This window comes from Anser cygnoides, chromosome 3 (genome assembly GCF_040182565.1).
Source record: "Anser cygnoides isolate HZ-2024a breed goose chromosome 3, Taihu_goose_T2T_genome, whole genome shotgun sequence".
Lineage (NCBI taxonomy): Eukaryota > Metazoa > Chordata > Aves > Anseriformes > Anatidae > Anser > Anser cygnoides.
In genome coordinates this window covers 1,071,426-1,096,547 of record NC_089875.1, presented here as the reverse complement: position 1 = coordinate 1,096,547, position 25,122 = coordinate 1,071,426, and the positions used below count along the sequence as shown (strand labels likewise).

The 25,122-nt window shown below is 41.4% G+C and overlaps 1 long non-coding RNA gene across 5 annotated transcripts in view; it reads right to left on the bottom strand.

The window, feature by feature from the left end:
• Window positions 1-25,122, bottom strand: part of LOC106044709 (uncharacterized) — a 385,284-nt gene that overhangs the window by 273,505 nt on the left and 86,657 nt on the right. For all 5 annotated transcript variants that reach the window (XR_010830792.1, XR_010830793.1, XR_007162086.2 and 2 more), the window contains exon 5: window positions 17,093-17,165. This is a non-coding gene — a long non-coding RNA (uncharacterized lncRNA). The remainder of the gene's footprint in view (window positions 1-17,092; window positions 17,166-25,122) is intronic.

Genomic DNA, 25,122 nt, shown 5'->3' with positions numbered 1-25,122 from the left:
CTTTCTTTAGATTGTTCAGCCTCCAGGAGGGAGCTCTGACTTAGTCACGACTGTGGACAGAAAGGCTCCAGATTTGTAGTTCCACCCTACTTATGCTTGACAGCAACCTGAAACAAAGGTTTGTGTTAAAGTCAACATTACAGCAAACCTCAACACATCATTATGTTTGTATAGTTGAAGATCTTAGAGACTTGCATCGTTTATTACCCAACTCAGCATTATCATCTGTCCAAAAAATAAAGGTCCTGATTTATTTTGCAGGGCAGAAAACAGGGAGAGCCTTCAGTCAGTGCCATTCAGTTCAGCCTTCCATTTGCCCTGAGAAATGTGAGATTACTTTGAAATCATTGTTGTATTTGTTCAGAGAATACAATCCCTCTTCTCAGAAAAGAATCATAGACCTTGCTCACTGCTTTTGGAAGGAGGGAAATGCAGCAAGAAGAAAGTGTCCAGTTGTGTCAATTCTGCCATTTGCCAAGCACTCGGGACCACGTGGTCCACACGAGGCCCAGATCAGCGTAGTTAAACATGAACTTCACTGTGGCATCATTTCAGGCTTTGAAGAACAGCAAGATACAAGACAAAAGGTTTTGAGTCTAAAAAAAATGTACTCTACAACTATGAAATTTCAGTCCTGACAGCAAAGGCAAGTCAAATTATGGTGCCTAGACTATTCTCTTCATAATGCTTCCTTAGGGTCTAGAGCAGCCGATCCCTACACCTCCTCAGACCTGCCATTTGGTCCTGAGATCTTCCAGGGAAAGCTTCCTTGACCAAAGCTCTAGCCTACCTTCCCCCAGCCAGGGAGGGAACAGCAGCAACCACCCCCAAGTCTATTTTCTACATCTTTTTGGCTCATAGGCCAGTTTCTTCTGGCAGGCCTGTGCAGGTGTTGACAGGAGTTTGAGCGTTGGGTCCCTCTAGGCCAATGCCTACAGAGATAGAAAAGGGTGAGCCCTGGTAGCTGGCTAGAAAGGAGAGGCCTTTCATCCTCTACAATGAACCCCATGCAAGCAATCTGCACTTCTGGGTCAAGCAATGGAGTCTTCCCCTGGAGCACACCATGGTGCTCCCATCTTATGGTCCCAAAAGATGGGGCCAAACACAACAGCAACCTTTTCTTTCTCTTCTCCTAGGAGTACTACAAAGCCCTTTTCCTCTGTGCTGTATATACACCTGACCTTTCAGAATGACTGCAGTTCATACCTTTGACAAGCAAAATTCTTAATTACAATGCAGAGCCTGCACAGATTCTCAATCTGAAATAATTCCTAAATTGTAAGTATACATAAAGCCTGTAGCATTTAAACATTTGCAGCCATGTCTTCACCCAGAAGGCTCTTGAATCATTTTTCCAAGGTAGAGTTTTTTTCATGGTAACTACATCTTGTCAGAGATATGAAGTGAAATATTGGCGTCTTCCATTTGTGAGTTGATTATAGCTAATGGACTCATCACGATCATAGGATTTTTTTTATTTTTTTTTTTAACTTCATATTACCCAATCATGGAATGTAGCAGCACAAAATGCAGTCTTTATTCTTTATTTCATTCAATATAGTAAGTATTCTGAGTAGCCCTTACTGACAATCTGATTTCTCACAAAGGAGTATTTGCAAGGTGAAAGATGAATATTCTGCGAAATAGTTTACTTGTCATCAGTTTTGTGTTCTTATATCTCAGGCTGAGACATCCTCTGACAGATAAGTTCAGTCATCAGAGGAAAGAACAGCGGTGCCTTTCTCAAAGGCTAGACCACACTGCTCCCGTGTGGTTTCTGTGGAAAACAGAGGATGGACTGAAACGATGCTGTTCTACAGAGAAACTCCTGCTCCTCTGCTTGTACAAACCTGAGGCTTCGTGTGTTTCTTACATGGCACTATGCATTTTCTCGACACCTGACAAAATACAAACTGACAGTGGCAAATTTCAAGCAGATACGTTTTTTTCCACTCTAATGCCGATGGCCAGTACAAAGTTGCCTTGACTAGTGAGGCATTCAGCCACCAGCGCCGGGTGATTAGCACTTGGGTAACCATTTCACACCAGAACTGAAGGAAGAATCCTGCACCTTCCAAGATCTCTTCTCAGACACTAAAATCGGAGGGTTTTTGTCTGCTTCACACCAGAGAGAGATCTGCATTACACCTGCAGCACCAGTCTCCATGAGAAATGCTGCACGTCGGCACCCCAGCCAGGCTGTGTCTGGCGGCATTTGCCATTTGGCTGCTGTTCTCACACATCACAGGCAGTGGGCATGATTCCTGCAATGATTTGAACCCAAAGGCTGCAAGCGTCTTCAGAAAGAGTGCAAATATTTTCCTCCTGAGAGAGACGTCTGAGAAGTCAAAAGCTATTGATGAGCAAACACCGGCCCAGCAGAAAGTACTTCCAGGATCAAGTCCTTAATTTGCAAAATATTTACTCTGTAATACACATTTATATCAACTGAGGTGACAGATGCAATATAAGGCATTATGGAATCATAACCATTAATGCCAACTGCAATAGAAAAATGACTGAAAAAATAATTGTATGCTAGATATACTTGTTCTTTGAGTTTGTGTTAAGACCAATAGTGTTTCCTGTAAATATGACATTCAACTCCTCTGAGCTTCACACAGCCAATTTTACATTAATTCAGTGGATCCTTTTCAGAATGATCTAAATTGTTTTCTTTCTTATTCTCAAACCATATCTGCAAGAAGATGGTAAAAACAGCCGCTATTTTTCAGAGTAAGAGCATTTTTAACCCATTCCATCAGAAAGGCCTGTCTTCCTTAAATTCAAACTCAAAAGCTATTCCCCTGTATGTGGAGAACATGCAGACAGGAGGGAGGGAACAGGGGAACGAAAGAGACCTAAGAGAGAAATAATGCCGTATAGAAACAAGCTTTACAGGAGAAGTCTCAAAGAAATCCCAAAAAGCTAATTCTACCCAAATCCCCCACCCTTTCTATGGAAAACCCAGCAGGCTGGAAGCTCATAGGAACGGAGCAGACGAGTTCAGCACAGGGAAGGCAAGAGGGAACAAATCCCTGCTGGTTGTGGAAGCAACAGCTATCCCAAAGTCTGCTCCTGTAGTATCATCTCGGACTGCCAGCAGAACTCATTCCAATTAAAGAATACATTTGTCAATTAGACAGAAGTGTTTTATCTTAGAACTAAATAAGAGGATCTGTCAGTGTACTGCCGAGTTTACTTCTAGCATGTACCAGGTCTTAACCACACACACACACAGAGGACAGAGCATAATGAACACGGACTTAAAAGTTCAAATGGTTCATAGGCCCTCAAAAGGGATGAATGGCTCTGAAGGAGACGTTATGGTGCATCAAGCAAATCCTCCTTAGTTTACACAATTACTGACCCGAGACATCACAATTATTCCTTCAGAGCCATTAAGGGTCAAATGTGTTAATCCCATTGCCACCACAGATTATTTGTTATACAGTTTAGTGAGTAGAATAAGGAGGATGTTCTATGGGAACTGCACACTCATCATATGGTGACTGCATCTCTCCCCTGTGCCACATTGTGGTCATGCCAAATTGTGGTCAGGGGCTTACACTAGGGATGAGATACAATGAGAGATGGAGCAGGGAGCTGGAGTAGGAGGGAGAGGTATGCAGCCACCTGTAGGCAACACGCTGGGACAACACAGCTGCTCTCCTCCCCTGGTCCAGCTGTGGAGAAATGGGAATGGAGCTGGAGAAGAGTCATTTTCCTTCTAAGTGCAACATGCTCACAGAGCACCTAGGAACAGCTTCTGGTACAGGAAATTGTGGTCACCAACCTTTCTACCTGAAAGCAGGAAGCAGTTTTTGTATCCTCCACGTGCAAAACTCAGTGGCAAGCGGAGGTTTAAGCAGAGGTGAGCTGACGACCTACCAGCTATACCAGCTGCAGGAAGACGACTGCCCTGGGGTACTCTGCAACCCTTCCTGCAGCACTACCAAGCAGCCAAATGCACAGGAGCGAGACCTCTCCACGTGCCAGTTAGACCTCTTGGATGGACACACAAACCTCTCAGCTGTGTACTCCAAACACCTTTGTGTACATTTTTTCCTAAAAACACTCTTACTTTCCTTACCCTCTTTTGGGGTAGCGCCTTAAAGAAGTGGTTTGTCGCAACTCAAAAAGCAAAACCCCCAGCAAAGAAATGAAGCCTTCAGCAGCCTTCCTCCAAGGAAAAACTGCTGACATGTAACAGCTGAGATATAGATCAACAGAAATCAGCATTTCTGAAGTTAGTTTTAGCACAGGGCAGAAAGGAATAACTAGTCAATTCAAGTTTAATCTCAGTGGAATTCTTTACCTTCTCTAAAGAAAGGAGAGCAAGGATGGTCAAGATAAGAATTGCTTGGAATGCCTAAAAATAATTTAAAACTTTCTTTAGGTATCTCAAGTTCATCCATGATAAATAATTTGCTGAAAAGCTAAGCTGAAACTAAATCGCTTTGGCTACACTGGGCTGTTGATTTTTGACTGAATTTACCATTAGCTATAAATTGATGTTCCTTCTGAAAACGATGGCACAGTGAACTATGAAGTCAGTCATCTCCTCAGTGGACATAAAGGGAATTGTGCCTAACCCCACAATCCACCAGCTGGAATAAATGACTCTGCTGTTGGATTACAACATGCAAAACATTGAGGCAGTAAAAGAAATGATCCTTTAACACCATAACAGTTTGTCTGAAAGCACTCCAAAAACCCATATAACTCTATCGTGACTGCAGTCTTCTGCGTCATTCCTGTGGAACACAGGTACACTTTTAATCATGGTATAAGCAGAGAGGATATAAATAAAAATAGGACACAACACAAGGATGAATATAAACCATTTACTGCATCATCTCTCATTACAGAAACTACCCTGCGGTTCCTGCTTTGCTCTGCTACTTGTAAGCTATATAATTGCTTGTCCCCTGACAATGCTATTTATGTTGCCTCCACTCACACTATACATTACTCTCTGTCCTGTAGGATATACACGTATATGCTAATATATTATTAATATGATAACACTGGGCCTCATTTTCTTGCAATTTTTTAATACTAAACTGGTAACAGCTGCACTGCAGCTTCTGTTCAACTGTTTTTCAGTAGCAGAAAACTTCCAGGGGGCAGAAAAAGGGAATGGGAAGAAAAAGTCTTCACTTGGGGCTTGAATTGGCCTCCAAAATATCATCAAAATACTGCCTAAAAGATGTGTTTTTGCAAAGTGTGGGAAAACCCTTCCGTGATGTATGGGTTACTCAGTGGGAAGAAAGTAGATTTTGGCTATACGTACACATTAAACTGCACACAAGCCTAACATTTATAAATTTCCCTATAGAGAGGTGAATATTACCAGAGACCTGGGAGGGAGATAGGAGGCAACTGAAGACAGAAATACAGGAAAATGGTAATTTTAGCATGCACCAGGAAAAAAAAAAAAAAACACTTTATATTTGTTCTTTCCTTAGAGATGTACAAAATTTCAGGAAGCGAGCACAGCAAGTTCATAAGTAGGATAACTTACCTACAAAGTCAAGTTTTATAGTAGCAACGAAACTTTTCATAGCTCCTAAATAGTGTAAGGAGAGAAACTGGATTCTCTGTTTTCTGTTCTTTTTGTAAAGGTAATGAAGCCCAGATTCAGCAAAGTACTTGAACAGGTTCTTAAATGGTAAGCAAGAATGTTATCTCAACTAACTTGTACGGAAAGAGTCAGAAGATTCAAGCTAAGCATGACTTGAAAATAATTTTTTGAATTGATACCATTCATCTGACTGAGCAGATGTAAAACATGAGTAAATACTAATATGGGGCTATTATTCATTTTCCTTCTTTCCTCAAACCCACAAATTGACAACTGTACTCAACAATGTTGGGAAGACAAAGATTTTCCACTCACTTGTTTTTATGCACAAGAAACTCAAAGTAATATTTTTTTTCTTATAACTGCTCTCCTGCGATGGGAGGAAAACTCTTGTTATGCTTTTATCTTGAATTCAGTAAGTCCTGTGAGAGGTGATTGTTTACACTTGGCCAAATGTTTCCACATTTGTGCCAATTTTAAAACCACGGATTTGTTCTTCTCAGTGATTATTGATGCTGAGATGACGACCACATTCTGTGCTGTTCTCATCTACTTACAAGTATAGATAAGCTTTCTACCAAAAGAATTCCTTTTAAACCTGCAAGACAGTAACATCTTTCACATGCAATGCAAAGGGAACATAAACACAGATAGCTGCTAAAGACCTGACTTTGTAATTACCATTATTTGTAATAAATGTTTTTAGTTTAGCCTAGATATAAATAATTCACAGCTGTATATTCAAAAAACTAGTCAGAATCTCATGTCACTATCCATAATTTATTATGGATATCAGTCCCAGGTGTCTGCTGTTGGAAGTGATCAGTGAAGACAGACTATGGACAGGATTTGCTTCCACTTACACCAGTACAAAAGAGTCAAGGTTTTATTTTATGAAAACAGCAGGGAAAGATTTGGCCCAGAACTTCAGAACATTTTTAGTTGGAGGAATTACAATACCGACAGGACAAACAGAAAGGCCTGCTGTATGCCTCCTGTTCTGTATCTCCTCTTGGATGACCTTGAACCGTTTTCAACTTCCCTCAGCTTCTGAACTGTTTCGGGTCGCAAATTCCGTGGCACAGACCAAATCACACTGATGCTCATATCTCATCTTAGCATCACTGTTAATGCCAGCTACATCAGCTGACCTATCCCAGCAGTTATAAAGGCACCAGGGCAGCAGGTACTGCAGCAAACGCAGAGCTTGGAGCATGTAAGTAGCTTCCTTTACTTCAAAGAGAAGTGTTCTGCTGGAACAGGGATATGAAGGCCATAACTGTCTTTAGGGGTACAGGTAAGACTATGACATATATAAACGATTACTTCAGCAGTGTGAAGGATTCCTCAGACACCTTTTAGTCACTTTCCATCATCAGAAAGTTTCTTGCTGCTCTCACCTGTGTAACTGTTTCCTTCTCATGAACCTGTATTACAATACAGCTAGCTCAATGCTGTGGATCACTGAAATTAGCTACTGGACATTTCTAAATTAGAAAATTAAATGCTCTGCAAGAAATTCCAGTTTCAGACACTAAGATCTAACCTCATCACTTGCAGGCTAGTCAAGTAATCAAGAGATTTTCTACACAAATATCACTGAGCCCAACTGCTGCTTCTCAGCCTTTTTGCAGACCAGCCCAAGTGTTTTTAATCCCGCCTTTCTACCCATCACAGGACATAAAGGTTTCCACTGTATGTTCTGAGAGCTATGCAAAGCTGAACTGACAAGCTCACTGAAATTTCTACAAAATTTCTGTGAAAGGCATCTGTAAATAACAAAGTCTGTCAACACTTGCTGTTCTACACTGATTGCCAACATCTCACTCCTCTCAAAATAAATACCTCCTACAACTACTTTTAGTTGGCTGGAGTACTAGATATTTAAATGTAAGTTTAAAAAAAATCAAGTTTCCAATGTGAATTAATGATATTTGTTCACCATTAGAGAGAGACCTGGAGTCCATAAAACAGACCCAAAATATCAAATCAAAGTATGTTGCTCTCTGTACATAGAACTGCTGGGCTTGAATGGACTTCAAATGGCACCTCATCCTTCCTCAAGTGATTTATGACAGCTGCTTCATCATGCTGTTCTGCACACAGTAGTCCGCAGTGCATTTCCAGGTTTTGTTAAATCCTGGATAGAAGATAACCCATTCATTATTTCCCGTTTCTAAAAGTCTGAAAAGCAGAAGTATCCAAAAACCAGTACAGGCAATCATTCCAAAGAGGAGGAACACATTCAGCAGTAATAATTACTGAGCAAAAATCAAGCAGCTAGAGCAGAACACATATATCCCATTTCAGAGCATTCTTTCTTGACAAAGAAAGAAAATAAGCAAGTGTTTTAAGGAACAGCCATTTAGTATATCCCTCTTAGGCAGAAATCAGCCATGAGACTGTAAAATACTAGGTGAAAGCAAACACATACCACGACATAGAAACCACATTTCAAGTGTTCCGGCACTATGTTACAGACAGGTATACCAACACAGAGTTATCACTATGAAGAGTAACATTCCACTAGAGAAGAGTAATTATGCAATGCAAGACTACTTTTACCCAATATCACCCATTTAATGGTATAATCACCTAAGGAACTTACCCAAAGTCTCTTAATGAAGTGCATGGAGTACCCAAGAAAAGATCAAAACAACATGATTAGCAAAGCAAAAATGAAAATGATAGAAATCTTTGAAGAGGATTAATACACATGGGTCCAGCTGGCAAGCTCCATCCCAAAGACCCAGCCAAATATTATGCCTCAAATTTGCAAGAAAAATGCTACTGTCTGATCATATCCTTCTTCCATCTACAAACAAACACCAGAATAATCCAGCATTTACATTTTCTCTGTCTGCAGACTCATCACAAGTAGTAAAGTCCATCTCCTTCCTGTTACCAAAGGTATGAAGAGCTAGACACTTGCAAAATCACTTAAGACAGCAGGTCTGTAGGGAAATAGAGACGCTTTCTGCCAACCAACTCTTTTAAAGTATTAAGAACTTTAAAACAAGCTCTGGCCGTGCTTCTGTTGGCTGGACTTTTACTATCAAACAGCCTGAAGGGCCACGTTACCATTTCAGACAGACTCATCGATAGAGGGAGAAGTACATTTTACAGTATAATCCCACTTTATAAACTCACATTCAAGAAGGATGGAGTTAAAAACCAGTTCCAGTTCAGCTGCTGATAGAGAAATAGGTCCTTTCAGGTGAAATAAGTCTCACTCAATTGCCCAAACGTTACTTACAAAGCCAAACTGAGCGTTAGCACAAGCAAATGAAACTCTGCTATGGATCACAGCCTTCCCATCCCATAGCCAGGAGCCAGAGGGGCAGCTGATGTGGACGACTCTATAGGAGGAGGATGGTCCTGTGTGAAGCAGGAAGGAGCTCAGCACATCTGCCCTGCAGACAGAGCAATGGCTCTACCCGCTTCACGTCGTACATCATCCCCCAAAACCTCACAGAGTGTAGAGACAAGGACAGGAGCTGCACAAATTCCCACAGCACCGCTGGCCCTGGCAAAGACTGCGTCACATCAGCACCATCCAGCTCAGAGGCCAAAATCCCCTCTCCAGTGAGAGGGAGGCATGCAACCGTGCTTGATTTAAATTCTTATCCTCTCATTTGATAAAGCACAGCACATCATTATAGCCATCTTTTCAATAAAATGGAACATTTATTTTAGGCACAAAAACAGGCAACTTAATTATGACCCTTCTGATGAGATAGTTCCTAGGTTTTCTATCAACATGTTCCCAGACCCATTCCCAGGGGAATTCAGTGGTAACATGAAGAGCGTGACCGTTTATTTGGCTTAAGGAACACATTAATTTATCTGGCTTATAGAATTTAAACATCTGACGAATGACAGTGTGGTTGATTTTATTCATCAGCTAATTGCTTTGCCACCTGGAGCTGCAGCTTTATATATTCAGCTTATAAAAGATCTGAAAAGGATCTCAATTATTCTTTAATTTGTTCCTTGAATATAAAGTAGGAAAATCTGGCTTAATCAAACATTGTCTCAATTCTATTGGGATATGTCTAGTTACCTTATAACAAGGTAAGCTTTCATTTAATCATATGATATGATAATTTCCCACTTTCAAGCCAAGTATCCTCTTAGTTACAATCAATTTTCCACTGAAAAAATAAACATTGTCTCTTTACTGAAATCCCTGTAGAGGAAAATAGTCCTTTTAATGCAACTTGCTGTTAGTACAACCATCCTAGGAATTTTTGTGTTGGAATTCATTAAACCCCCTAATTTAGCAGTGACGGGCAAATTGTGATATCCTGAGTTTTTGGAAATGACTCTTAATGCGCAGGGCAACTTTCAGCTTAGTTGAAAGGCTGATAATGAGCATTTGGGCAGAACAGTGGAATCAGCTAAATCTACCTTTTTACCATATAATAGAATTTTATCTCATAAGAAATTCTGTGAAAATTCAATGGCCAATATTCTTTGTAAATGTAAAATTTGAAAGCAAATAAAGAGGAGAGAATATATGTCAAACAAAGTAGCTTTTCTCCAGAAATTGTGTTTAAAAAACCCTGTGTTTCCATATGCAGATTATGAAATTTATATATATCAACAGTCTTGCACAGTCATAAAATGATATTTGTCCACAACTCCACACCCCAACAAAATATTTCCAAACAACGGAGCACATTCACCCATTAACAGAGAAATCCAGATTGTACAATGAGCTATGGAAAGAGTGGAAGGAAGATAAAGAGTAGTCTGTGTGCCTAGGAGAGTGCAATAGTATGGAGTTTGCTACCTGAAAATGGTAAGATGAATTAAGAAGTTGAAGACACCGCCACATTGAATGTGAAGCAAGTATAAGTTTGTGTGGGAAAGAAAAGAAAAAAACGTGCATGACTGCAAGGAAATCCTAATGAATTTGAACTGATTGAAGACTCTTTCTTTAACCCAACCTGCTGCCTGGCACAGTCCTCAGTGCTGAGCCAGACATGCTGCTTACAAGTGAGGAGTCCGAAGGCCAGTTGTACTGAAGAAACCTCTAATGATGAAAATGGCATGACAGGCTGGAGAAAGAATTAGATAAGGAAGGTAACATGCGAAAGAGAAAAGCAAGTTAAAAACAAAGCTTTATGTACTAAGTCCTGGAATGCAAGCGAGCCAGAGGTAGGAAGGCAAAACTGAACCTGCTGGTGCTTTTACAGGTAGAATAACCCTTTGTGTAATCAGAGCACTGAGGACCTCTAACATCCAGACAATGGAAAAGCAGTGGCAATAGCAGCACAGAGGAAGGCAAGTCTGAACAGCACACTGAAGTAGCTGACACAGCCTGATCTGGGCCATCCTGGAATGGTTTGGTACGATAAACAGGCTTATATGAGAAACAGAAGTTCTCAGATGAGGAAAACAAACAAAAAATCACCCAATAAAAGACACAAGTGAAGATCTACCTACTGATATCTATTTTGCATCCCTGGCTTTAGTTGTCATATGTTCCAGCTCCAATTGCCTTCCTTTATCAGTGTGGGATGCTCCTCATTTTGCTTATCTGGAATTTCACAGCAGTCATGTGACACTAATGGCATCAACAACATAGATGTGTGGTATTAACATGGTGTTCTTTATAGGAATTGTTGTTAATCAATGTAGTTATTTTAAAATCATACTTGTGTTGGAGCACTTCTATTTTAGCAGCCAGTTGCATTAACTTTCCCTCAGATAAGAAGGGAAGATCTCTCTGGAACTCTCTTCTCTGGGAATGTCATCTTTGTTCCCCTCTAGCATCTAATACACATGAGGTTGAGGCAACAGCTGAATTCTCAATTAGCTTTGTTCACTGAATTTAAGACAATAATATCTATTTTTAGCACTGAAAAAATCTTTTAATCCGTCTCGGTATTGCTTTAGAGAAAGCTGGATCTTGGATGTATTGAAGATATTGTGAATTTCCAGTCTGACTATTTTGAGAGAATTCTGTAAAATGGGTATATTTTTAGGAAGAAAAATATATACATTTCCAAAGCTAACACCCATACATGTTTTCTGCATTACAAATATCAAGGGCCCAAATATGACTGGCCAGCAGGAATTAGCTTAATTTACATATCTTCTCAATGCAGCCTGTGATGCATGTTGTGCAACCATAAAACAAACCAGAATAAAGCAAACTCCAAATTCTAACAGGTTGAATAGACACAAGAAAAAAAGTAGACCTAGACAGTCTGTAAAGACTGCATTCTGGGACAATATATGAATATTAAATTCTAACACAGGCATACCAACAGGTAAATATTCATTCTCACTTCCTCATGAACTAACTGCCTTTTCTGCCAAGAATAATAATGCAATGTGATCTACAAAGCATCATAGAGCATTAAAAGTGATAAAGTCTGTCCTTTTATGCAGTGCTAGCATGAGAAAAGAGAGCACTAAGTTTTGTGCAAGTGTAAAAGCACCACGTCCAACAGAATGACTCCTGGCAGAAATCAGAAATACCTCCCGTATGCTTAGAACTGGAGTCACTAGACAGAGCAGAAATAGAGTATCCTTTGCCACAGCTTTAATATCACCCAGTGGTGCTTATCCCACATTTCCAAAAATTGCGAGAAGCCAATCCTGATAGCCATGTGTATGTCATTAGATATACAAACATATGAACTCTAAACACAGTTATTTGGGACTTAGTTGTCCCCTTTCGGTCTATTCCCATTCTCTAGTTATGGAAATAGCAAGATACTACAGTAGCCCCATTAGATTTTGGCTAGCTTCAGAGGGGCTGTCCTGGCCAACCAGAAGGAGAATGTACTTCATTCTCCCAAACATATGGCAGCTATCAAGTGGCGCACTCAATTAGAGCTGTTCAGCGCTCTCCCAACCTAATCTTTTTTCAATGAACAATCTTTTGTTTTCTTAAAGAAATATCTATACATGAAAAACACATGTTAGATGGGGATTTGGGACAGAATTTCCTTTATTAAAAAGAAAATCTATTTTCATCTTCTAGGCTGTGGTCCTCTGTTTTATTTTCCTCCTGCTTCATCTCTTTAGCCTCCAACAACTAATAGGGAAAAAAGAATCCCATCCTCCAATTTTTAGAAACTAAAAGCCTTGGAAGAGTTTTATTACAGAAAAAAAAAAAAAAAAAAAAAAAGAGGAGAAGGACAGATTTAAAATAAAAATAACTTGCCAAACAGATCCAATAGTTTTCCCAAGTTTCCAAGCTTCATGTGTTGCCAGAGCAAGTAATATTTCTCAGGCTCAAATTAAACAGCATCGCCAATGGCCACCTCCTCTCACATCTATCTACTCTCCATCTTGCAGCCGGATCAGCATTAGAGATCCTGACAGCACTGTCAAGAGATATCATGATTTGAAAGACCATGTACCTTGAGCATTTCTTTCAAAATTATCACTCTACATGAGAGCAGAATCTTAGCAGACGGATGCAAGTGCTCCTCCCTTTGCTTTGGCTGTTCTCTGAAGGAATAAACTACTCTCAAAGCACATCACTTAATTTTAGCATAGACCAATAATTTCAATAGCCTAATTGTCAGGGGTAATAAGCTAAAGGTATAAGAAAGACCTCATCCGTTTTCATTTAAGCTCAGAGTTCTTGTCTTCTCAATTTCTCTTGACACAGAAGACAGGATAAAAAAAAAAATAAGGAGCCAGAGGAAGAAAAAAATGGGAAAGCAACATCCGAACTTTCTCTGCCAACCTCCTGCCACAGCATGTGCATTTTAAAGAGGCAGCTTTACTACCAGCACTGGCACATAACTTTAATTCATTACAGGGCAGCCTCATTAAATTGACATGTTCTGAATGGACACCAGAACTAGAAATTACTCATGAATTCAGGTTTACAGAGCTCAGCACCAGATTCAGCTGGGCTGATTAGATGAAAGTATAATTCAAGTATACCTCTCAGCTGTCCCTCATTCAAGCAATGTTATTATTTCAAGCCCTAACAAACCTGTCTTCCTCAAGAATTTAGTACCTTCCCACTTTTACTGAGGAGAAGATTTACCTCTGAAATAAAGAATCACCAAAAAAAAAAAAGACATTATAGAAAGAGTTATTTCCAGTATAGAAACATGCTCCAGTGCATTCAGAATCTCTTGAAAAAGCAAATGTTTATTTTATGCCTTCCTCACTGTGGATCTTTGTCAGAGAGCTAGTTACCCCTTGACAAGTTAAGGCATAAGACTTTGGAGGGAGCATAATCTAAAAATGACCTGCACTGTGGAGAGAAGAAACCCAAGAAACACTAATATTGAGACCACCAAGTGAGGAAAAGCAATAGATAGCACAGGCTTTGAAAGGCAATATTACGTGCACATAAGCCAAGCCAGTATTTTGTAGCAGACAATATCCCAGCAGAGAGCACAAAGCTGATAATCCTCTCACTAGATAGCTCAAATCCAGAATCATTACATTAATTTGTGGATGTGATATTATGAGGATAGATATTAATTAAAAGGAGGAACAGAGAAGTGGTCAGGGAACTAAGGAGGCTGTCTTGAAGGAAGATGGAAAACGGCATTCGTTCAGCTCGGGTAGGCAACGACTGGGAAAAATTGTAACTGGCCACTTATCCGTGAAGGCTAGAAATCCCAGAGACAGAACTTATCATTACAGCCACTGAGCAAGAGGAGGTATGGACAGCTGAGGAGAAGAGTGTTAACAAGCATCAAGGAGACTGGAGCTTTCACTGCTCTCCTCTGAGCTGGAGGAAGAGGGTTGTGCCCATGGAGCACATGGAGCCCGCTCTGTGTGCTCGCTTCCACCTGTAACAAAGCAGTAAGGTTGCCCTCAAGGAGGATTAACAAAAATGAAAGCCACCTCCTCACCGAAGTTTAAGCAGTGAGACTACAGCCTGCACAGCCTACAAATGAATAAAGCATTTTCAGTGTGTGTTTTATTTACAACAAACCACATTTTTAAGATAGCCAAAATGAGATAAATTCAACCCCAAGCTTACAATGCAAAAAGAACTTTTTTTGTTGTTGTTGGACACTAGTAATATAAGCAAGGAAAAGAAAGTTGGCACCCTTCTTATTTGATAGCCTCAAAGATGGGATACTTCCACATGCTGGGAATGTTCAAATAAAATTTTCAAAAATTCTCCTGCTCACCTCTGTGGGAGTTGATCTGAAGTTCAGCCTCACACCTCTAGAAATAAAGCCTTCAGTTAGTCTTCTGGGGTGCCTCTGCCTCTCCTATTGACAGTGTTCCACTTTTCAGGTCCTTCTTCAATACTCAAAGATCCAAGACGACTTGCTTTAAACACCACCATTTATAGAAGACCACTGAAAGGCTGGATACCTGGTTTGTTGTTGGTTTTTTGTTTGTTTGTTGTTGTTGTTGTTTTTTTTAAGTCCTCTGAGAGAAAACTTCTCAGTGAAAGAATTCTAACTCCTTGCCACTGTGGCCCAAGCTCATATTGGATTTTAGCCAGCAAATGTGGGTAACAAAAGCTATTTCAGCAGTCCATACAGGCCTAATGCAGGCAGAGGTCCCTGAAATCCGTCTTGCCCTGACTGTACTTGGACTGGTATCCACATTATCTTTAACCTTTCTTTGTTCAGTAGTATTGTAATCCCCTTTCCAAAACTCGGATCAAGGTACTTCCAGGCATGAGATTAGTCAGCTGTGAAGCTCTCCTTTGCCATAAGCAGCAGCAGTCCTACTGCTTGAAGCTTTAGAGGAAAATCTTGCCTCTAGGAAAGATGAATATGTTGAACATCCTTCAAATACATTGCTGAAAATTGTTACCGTGAGACATTAAAATTCCTTAATTTCAAGAATGAATTTTACAGATTCTTTGGATTCCTGAGTGGTGGATCTAGTCTTCAAATTATCTGTTGATCAAACCAAGAGAAGAACTACTATTTCTTCTTAGTCACTTGACATACACAGCATTAGGACAAAGGTCATGTTTCAGCCCTTTCAATAATTTTCACAGATTTTAACTAAAGCCAAAAGGCCTAATTTTTCTCTAGCACAAAGGGGTTAAAAAAAAAGCGTTCGCACTGAAGCTGATGAAGTTATATCCATATAAAACTGGTAAAGGTAAACTGAGCCCTGAAACGGGTTTTCAAGCTTAAATGGACTAGCAGAAGGCTTGTGTGAATGATCCTGTATGGAATGTGTGCAATAGCTGCCTCATCAAACCAGGACACTATGTAGAGATAACATGATACTACAACCATGTACTTGGCTACAACAATATAGGCAGCACTGTAATTACAATAATGACCTCCCAGAGCTATTGTGTCTTTAATTAAGTCTTTAACAGTAGGCATTTGCCACTTAATCCTAACTCACTGTAACTACTGCAGCGTATCATCTACATTTTCACAAAGAATTACTGTGTCATATTTCTGTCAGAAAGATGAAAGGGAATATTTTAGTTCAAGTGCCATTTACAGAATGAAACCGTATGAAGTAAGAGGCCCATAGATGTCCTTTTAACAGCACTTCATACCAAGTAAACGCTTCTGTTCCCTTTCTTTCTCTTACTACTCTGCTTCCTCCCAGCATAAACTAGGAGAAAGCAGGCAGGAGGGGCTACACAGAGCCAATATCACACCTGATTACACGGATGATAAAGCTGTGACAACAGATTTTATCCAGAATAGGGTGCACAGCAGCAGTGCCACAAACGAAGAGTTTTCAGGTTTCACTTAACTCTTTACCACTCGTCACAAACCAGCCAGAAAGCTGTCCTTATTCGTGCCCGCCAGCCCTCACCACGCTGCGTTTGGATGGCAGAGCTTGCCTGAGATCCCTTTTCATTCCGAAGTGCTTTGAGCTCAATCAGTATTCAGTGCAAATGGGTATGGTCATGTTATTTTCAGCATCAATAACAAACAGTTATCTCAGGGAATTTTTCTAATAACGGTTCTGCAAAAGTGTGTAATTCTTTCCAAAAATGTGTGCATATGTATGTAGAGGAGTTTCTGTCTGTTGTCTGAATGGCACCACTGTTAACTCAAACATGGAGATTGTGAGTAGCTCTGTCAGTTCTACTTTACTTTAACAGACTCACAGGCACCAGAGATGAGAACAATTTTCTGCTTGTTTATTTGAGAGATTCTTATTCTAACTATGGAAACCTGACTCGGCCCAATTTCCACATCTTTTCAGTGTCTTCTTTGATATGAGTATTTTCACTCCATTTTACTGCTCCCTTCCATCAACCCAAATACCACATCCAAACTGTTTGATGAATGAGAAGAATTAAAACTGAAAATTATCAAAGTAAAATAGTATGGGAATTTAAAAGTGATCAGCCTCTTGTGTATTTCTGTATCATCACAGACTCTCAACACTGTTTTGCCATCACATACCAGGAAAAAAAAAAAAAAGAAAAAAAGAAATACAAGATGATCTCTAGTTTTCCCTAGAAACAAAGTAGGGACTTTCTGTTGACAGTCAGCACTGGATTAACTCAGGCACTGTAATTGCTGTAGCCTTCCCAAATGCATCTGCATCCCAGTATCTTACCAGATTTTGACGTCTTCTCTGAGCCTTCTATTATTCCTCCAAGCTATTGTGTGCAGTGCCTTCCCTGGCTGGTCTGTAAAATACCAAAAATAACTCGTTGCTTGCATTAATATACTACTGGAATGACATTAAAAAATAGCATCAAAAATCTTTTCACTTGTCATAGCTACATTAATGTATCCTCTGCAAAGTCCTGTTCTTTTCTGGTCTTTCTGACCTTTGTCATGCTTGTTCTTCCCTTTTAAAAGATTTTTTTATGAGCCTGGAAAATACACCCCATTCACATCATAGGATAGATGTCAACTGTTGCCTGAAGCATTTACCTTTCTCCTTTCCCTTTCTTTCCTACTGTTTGTTGGACTGCTACAACAGGATTACCTTCCCAACCTGCTCTCAGTGGTAAAACCCCAGTTTCTAGGGCAGGAGAGACATGGATGCTCAGGGTTTCTTTTCTGCCACTTGAAGTGCAAGAAGTATTACTCTCAGGTACACAGATAAAACCTGTTAGCAAATTCTAATCTCCTGCCCACAAACCATGCAAGCCTGGTAAGGTAATCAAGGCTGACACAGACTGGGAAAAAAAAATGACAAAGCTATTTTGCATTGTAATACCTAATGCTTTATTCATACTACAAACCAAATTGAACACACACAAGTAGAAAGACTTATCAATAAATACCTGTTACATCACAGACAACCTATCTGTAGGAAGATAGTTAAATAAAAGATATTTGAAATAGCTGAGGAGATGCAAACTTTGTAAGCAAGTAATATAAGCTCTACAAATGCATCAGGAATTGTCTACAAGATTGGCTTATAACCATAGCTGTTTGGTGGGGTACTACATGAACAAAAAAAAGTTGGCTAAAAACTAGGTTTCTACTAGGAATGATAAAAATATCTTTTTGCTTCTGAACAAATCAACAATAGGGAGAAAAAAAGACAATATTTTTATTTAATTCTTTAGATATCAGCTAACCAAATGACAACACATCAAAATATAGCTGCCGTTCTTTCTGCTCACTACAAGATTTTACTGCCCACCAAAACTATCCCACTTCATTTTTTGATTAACTCCTTCATAAGGGCAGCTAATTGTGAAAATAGGACACTTCTTCAAAAGCTCAAAAGAAAAGCACTCCTGACTTTTTTGAAATTAAGTATATCACTTCAACGTTTCAGAATGTTTTTCCTTGTGGTTCCATTTGTAAGGAATAATCCATCATACCTGTGAAGATTCAGCAGTGTGATAGACACATCTTAAATTACTCCCCTAAGGTGAGAGAAAGGAGCTCAGCCTTAACGAAGCAGGCCTCTTGCCAACACTTTTGCATACCGCCCTCAACCAGACCCTTCTCTCCAGGCTTGATGCGAAAAGGTCAGCAGCCTTTTATCTGGAGGAGATAGCCCGTGCACAGTCCGGCCATCTTCTCATTTCATTTGACACCAGTACTACAGCCCCTGCTCTGCTGTTACCAGACAGGCACCGCTGCATGCCTGATCACATATCTGTCTCCTACAGCTTGACAGGCTCGCAGTGTGAGGGATGTGTTAGAGTTCATTCCATTTGGAAAAGAGCATCCTTAACTGCTGAAATCATATCGCTCTCTCTAGAAGATGTGCTAAGTAATTGCAAGTTCTCCTTGACAATTAGGATCACATCCCAAGACTTGCCATTGATTTCAGTGAGCTTCAAATCAAGCACACATTTACCAAATTAGAAGTGTTTGGATTTAATTTCTTTGAGGAATATAGGTTTGAGCCCATAAGTGTTACAATAGTCCTAGGTAGCAGCACGGTGTGACCCACAAACTCTCACACTTTCACACAGTGAGCTGGATGGGTTTCTCCACGCACATAAGTGCCCCCTTTTGAAAAGCTGATCGCATCACAAAAGTATTTTAGGAATATACTTTGTTAATAAAATTCTTAGTCCTATGCAGGACCATTTATTTATTTTAATTCTACTGGGCTGAATTGTTCTCTCAGATATTACATCTGGTCAAGCTCTGAATCAGTTTATTTTAAAGTCATCCCAGGAGTCTGAAATAGGTGTCTTTAAAGAGATTTCTGAAATTCTATGCTAACTGTGTGTGTATATACCAACAAATAACCTTACATCCTTTAGGAACAAAAGAAGTCAATGGATTATTTAAAAAAAAAAAAAGTCGTCGCCTTCTTGGGGGGCAGAAATCCTTTTCATGCACTGAAAATTTGGCCAGCCTTAGGTACTGAGTTATTGCATGCAAAATATTGAGAGTAATTCAGTAGCTTAAGTCTTTCTGGCCACAGGACAGTCCACCTCTTAAAGACAAAATTCAAAGTAAGAAGTAAAAATTAAGTATATGGCTAGTAACAAGAAATGAACAGATACATTCAGGTTTGAGCTCAGAGTTTACAATGATGGAGCTATAAGAAAAAGCAGGAAGACCCCTGGACAGGCTAGTCTGCTGGGCAGACTGAATGGGATGGCGTAACAGTCTGCCAGTACAAACTGGGCCACTGCCAACAGGCAGGGAGTTATCTGTCCTCCTCCTCTGTTGCAAACAGGGCAAGAAGTTACATGTTCAGCATGTCACAGAGAATATTTGGGGAAGGCGCTAAGGGTAGAGGATCTAAGGCCTTCTAATAGTTAGGAAATGGACGCTTGGGAACAGACTGCTGCGGCTCCATCACTGCTGGCCTTTGAGGACACTGATTTCTCCAGAGGAGCACCAGCAGCCAGGGGAGAACAGTATACATGATGTCTGGATTCGTCCCAACTGCTTAAGGTGGCAGCAGGATTCCCCTAGGGCCCCAGCCTGAGATTTTTGTTATTGATTTTACACACATGATAATTTTTTCTTGTTTTACACTATCTGTTAATGAGTAAGCATGGCCTAAAAGCTGCACTTCTCTTGAAGAACAAACAAAACCTGTGTTCACAATGCCTTAGGAAAGCTATGCAGCTCACCAGTGACAGCAGAAGAGGTGGGGAGTGGTTCCCCACCCACAGCATCGCATGTTGTACGTTGTTAGGTACAGAACTGCTCTGGCTGAGTTTGAAGAGAGCTGACGGGAAAGCAGACAGAAGCAGGTATTGATATTACAGCAGAACATATTGTCACTGCTAGAGCCAACGTACCATCGCTGAAGCTGCCAATTATTCCCAAGTCACTGATATATTATTTTTTTTAATCCCAGAGAATCAGCCTCTGCTGGAGGCTTTTTCACACCCATGACTCTGAAGTATCCCTGGTGGCATGTTGGCTAATTAAGAGCAAAATCTATCTCTTGATGCAATAACACTGCCACCAAAAAGGATTTCTACAGTTAGAAAAAATGCTTAATCGGGCTAGAAGGAGCAGCATCCTAACACTTGCACTGAGCACAGTAAAGAGGTCTATAGCTAGCAATTAACAATGATGAAAAGGACAGTGATTTAAAGCATATTGCCATGACATTTTTATCAAACTAAATGAGTTTGCTAGGCCCAGCGGCTGCATATGCTTATTGTCATTTAATGTTTGGATAGCAACACATCAGGCAGCGAGTATCAGGAGGTGCTGAATTTAATAAGTCATTTTGACACTGGTGTGAAACGAGCAAATCAGCATTCTGAGGAATGTGTTCACACTCTGAGCAGACAGGCAGACATCCTAAGCATGTGAGGTGACACCAATCAACAAAAAAAAGGGGAGGCGGGAAAGAGAGGGAGGGCGAGATGAAAGCCAGGAGAAGAAACAGGCAGCAACACTCCGATGAAAAACTAGTTCTGCCCTGTCTCCTGGCTTGGCTGCTCGGTGTCAACAAGGCAGATTTCTTTTCACTAAGGCTGAGATACAGCGCATGTCTTCAACGCACAGATCTCATGTATTATTTAAACTCGACATGGATTATCTTAAATGAACTAAAATTAATGTCATGGAAACCTTTCAGGACTTTTTATTGCTTTAGCAGCAATGCAAAATTCCTGCCACGTGCACAGTTAATCAGAACTTGTTTTTTAGCACAACAAGGCTGGCTCCGCGCACGTACTATGAGAGCCTCTCAGACGCTTTTCTCCCCGAAGCCCAGAGGAGTTGTGTCTGTGTGAGCAAACTAAGGCTCTGGCTTTTCATGACTTTCAAAGAACTAGCAGCAGTTTTGATCCCAGCTCCTCTGCCCTCTGCAGATTGGCTGCTTGCTCTGTCCCTCTCCTTACAACCCTCTTTATATTCTCTTTACCTCGGGGTATGTGTGTAGTGCAGAGGTAGCAGAGTTAGCTGTAAAACCCACCAGCTCAGGTGTCTCTGTAGATGAGGCTGCGTGGAGGGAGCTGAGCGCAGACTAATTTACCCCTGCTGTCACCAATTCATTTAAGGCTAGTTTAACTGTGTCTACCTGACAGACTCACCACACGCATTCTTACCACCATGTCCCTGTTCCCAGTGCTTCACTTCCAAACAGTGTATATTTCATCATTATCCTTTTCAGTGGGTTGATCCCCTCATAAATTAGTCCCTTTTCTTCCCAAACAAATGCTGGTGCCAATTCCTAAACCCCTTTGCATTTTGAGACTTACCTTATACAATACCTTAACTACAGGGCTCACAAGTTCTATTTTTCCACAGTCCTGAGTGCCTAAAATGCAAATAGCAAAACCTTCAGATGAAAAAATGTCATCTCCTTGTCCTGCAGAGCATCAGCGTGTACATCAAGATATAAGACAACTGTTATTGTGGAAAAACGTGAGGCACTGAGAAACATGACCTAAAGCAGGAGCTGCATCAGGGAGAGGTGGTGTAGAAGGAGGAATAAGAAAGAAGAAAGCATCTTCTACTTATGTGCTGTAGATGTCTCATTAACAGATGCATCCACTTTCCCTATGTATACTGTTTCGACTCGCTCCTTAGCCATTTGGACTTATAAAAGATCAAAATTTGGAGCTGTTCATCAGGTAAACATGTGAACAAAGCAAGGACGGAACTGCCGCACCTGGTTCTCTCACGGACTGCATCAAAAGGCTGGTAGCTACCTGCATCTCCCCTTCAACCCCCAAAACCAGTGACCAAAACAAGCACTGCCTTGAGTGAGGCTTCAGCAACGAAGCATAACACAACCATTCCAGCCACAGGCCTCCTGCAAGACATGGTACTTCACGCCCTGGGGAGACTTAGGAGCCAGCCCCTCCTGTTTCAGCAGGGAAACACGCTCAAAGCTCCCCAACCCTCACACACAACGGGGGCACAGGCTGGGGGGCATTTTACAGACTTGGGAGGTTGGAATTCGGTGGCATCTCTCTGGCAGCACATGATGACTATGTTATTAAAGTTAAAAGTGTGTTATATTCATTGTTAAACTCTTCAGTGAGGACTGAAAGGAGAGCAAGAGAGGCTCTGTGACCACAAAAACTGGAAGAGCTGTATAGTGTGATGGACGTGGAGCAAGGGACACGCCACTGTGAAAGACGGGGAGGGAGCAGCAGGGCTACTGAGCATGCAGCAGACTTGCAAATGGATCAGAGCCAGCCTGCCAAGACATGCAGGGCTACACATACGGGAGAAGATAGACTGGTGCTCAAACAGGTACGATGCTCTTCTCAGGGCCTAGAGCACGTTCCTCCTCTAGGATTTCGTCAACTTAAAGAATTCAGCTGGCTGCGTCCCAGGTCAGCTCCTTTGCTGTTAAGAGCTGTGGTAAAGAAATCTAGAAGCAAAATCCTGCCACTCCTTTTGGGGGAGCTGCTCTGAAGCAGGGGCACAACCACTGGTGCCCACCTGTGCTGTCAGGGAGCCACGAAGACTGGCACAGGACAGGGAGCTGGGAGCGGAGCAGGATGATACAGCAGGCACACGCAGTGGCCTCACCAACGCGGAGCTGGGATGGAAATTGGCAGGTCCAGGGCAAGAGACAGGGACTGTGGTCAGGTACAGTTCCATGATCATCCGGTGAGTCTGCAGCGATGGGGTAGGTCCGACATCAAGCTGAGAAGCCCAGGCAGTGGTTCCAGGTCAGGGTTGGAGCCGTGGCGGTACGAGACCATCCCAGATGGTGCAGTGCAGCACGGGTGGAAGCCAGCGGTAAAGCCCCAGCTTGAGAGTAGTTCCCAAAGGAAAGCGAAGGCCTGCCCCTCCTTTTAGCTTTCTTCAGCACAGCTCTTATCAGTGAAGAAGCTGAGCTTGGATTCTGACAGCTCAACTCCCAACTTAGCCAGCTAAACTCCTAGAAGGGGCTGTGCCCCAGGCCTGACAGCTCACATTCCTCAGGCCCCCTATCAGTTGCCTCTTGCTGCTACTCACAGGTGAGAGCATGGGAGAGAGAAGAGGGTTTTAAGGGGGCAGATTGTCCACTCCGTAGAGGTATCATTTTACTGAAATCAGACAGATTACGATGCATTGTAAACTCTGGCAAGACTGTGGTGGAGAAGCAAAGAAAAATTGCTGAAGACAGACAAAACTTGGGCCTGGTACAGCAAGGTTCGAAGGCCATCTGTCAGCTGAGGAAAGCAAGCTCTCAGCCCTCTGAAATTCAGTCTGTTCTCTGTGACCAAGGGTTTCAAATACTCTTTTAGAGTTTGAATCCCTGAAGAGAGGATCTAGAACAAAAGGCAGAGAGGGAGGACCCCTAAGACCTTCACATCCTCTACCCTTTAATTTCAAGGGGATGGAGAAGGAGGAAGAACTACTGATGGACCCAAACTAGACATTACTCTGTTCTTTTGTCCTTCATGGAGAAGTATGCATTATATCCAAACATCAAACCAAAGCTGCACTCTTGACTTCAGGATGCAACAGTTCACACAGCCCAATTTAAAATGCCTTGCATCCCCTGGAATGTGTAAAAGATGCAATAAAAATTTTACAGGCTGCCATTGTAATAGACTTTTCCCTCTTTGGTCTTTCTTCCCACACTCTCTCCAAAGCCCTCACAGCTCAGGGTGTGGGCAGCACAGCCTTTTCCCATCCAGTTGCCACGTTGCAACATTAATACTAGGCAGCAAAGGCATAGCAGCCTGCGATGAACAGAGGGCTTTTTGAGTCTTTCATCCTTCGTTATTATCTTTTCCTTCCATGTAGTTACACTGGCAGTGCAGCTGGGCCAGTCTGATGACAGGATGGTGCTAACGCAACTTCTTGGTCAGCTGCCAGACTCAGCAAGAGCAGTGCACATAATCCTCCTGTCCCCGAAGACGAGTAAGTTTTTGCTCCCTGTTTACTGCTCTGCTACCATGCACAACACTGCAGAGCACGAAATCCAACACTGTCCCTAAGCTTGCGACACCAGAGGTAAAATTAGGTTATGTTCTGGGTCCCTGTTACAAGCAAGACCTAAGACAACTCAAGTGAGGACCTTCCACTCGGGAAGGAGCATGTGTGCACGAGTGTCTCTCTGCTTCCAGCTTAAAATGAAATAGCAGTGATACCAGAAACACTTTCCAGAAGAGTCTGAAAACGCCCCTACTTTGTTCTACCTGCAATAAGTCATTTACTGCCTGCTTTTTAAAACACTGACTCCTCGACTCCTCCATAGCTTGTTGCTGTATTGCTTCATTCTCGCCAGGTTGCACCTGCTAAGTACACTCTGAATCAGGGACCTCACCCACAGAGTAAAGTACTGTTTAAGCTACATAAGAATAACAGAACCCAGGTCCTCAGGCAGATTTACTCTGCATCTTCAAGCCCAAACAGCTCTAATTTGATACTTTCATTCCGAGGTGGAGAAACCAGAATACTGACTGCCATCAAGAGATGCTCAAGTGTCTGCTATTTATTCTTTTTTTCTTTCATCTACCATCAAAATCAGTTTCTCTGTGGCTGCATAAAGTCTGTCATTGTAGAAATCAGAGCCAGGTGAGCCACATCCTGGATTTTGTTTTCCTAAAGCACGTACTACAGATGGAACAGACAGCCATTTCCAATTTAAATAAGAATGGCTCAAAATCAGTAACAAAGTCAATGAATTATTTTGCCCAAATACATAACTACCTGTATGCATCAGGTCGAGAGCAAGTAAAAAAGGCTGTAAATGGACAAGCTTATGGTCTCCTGTTCATTTTCCAGTCAAATTAT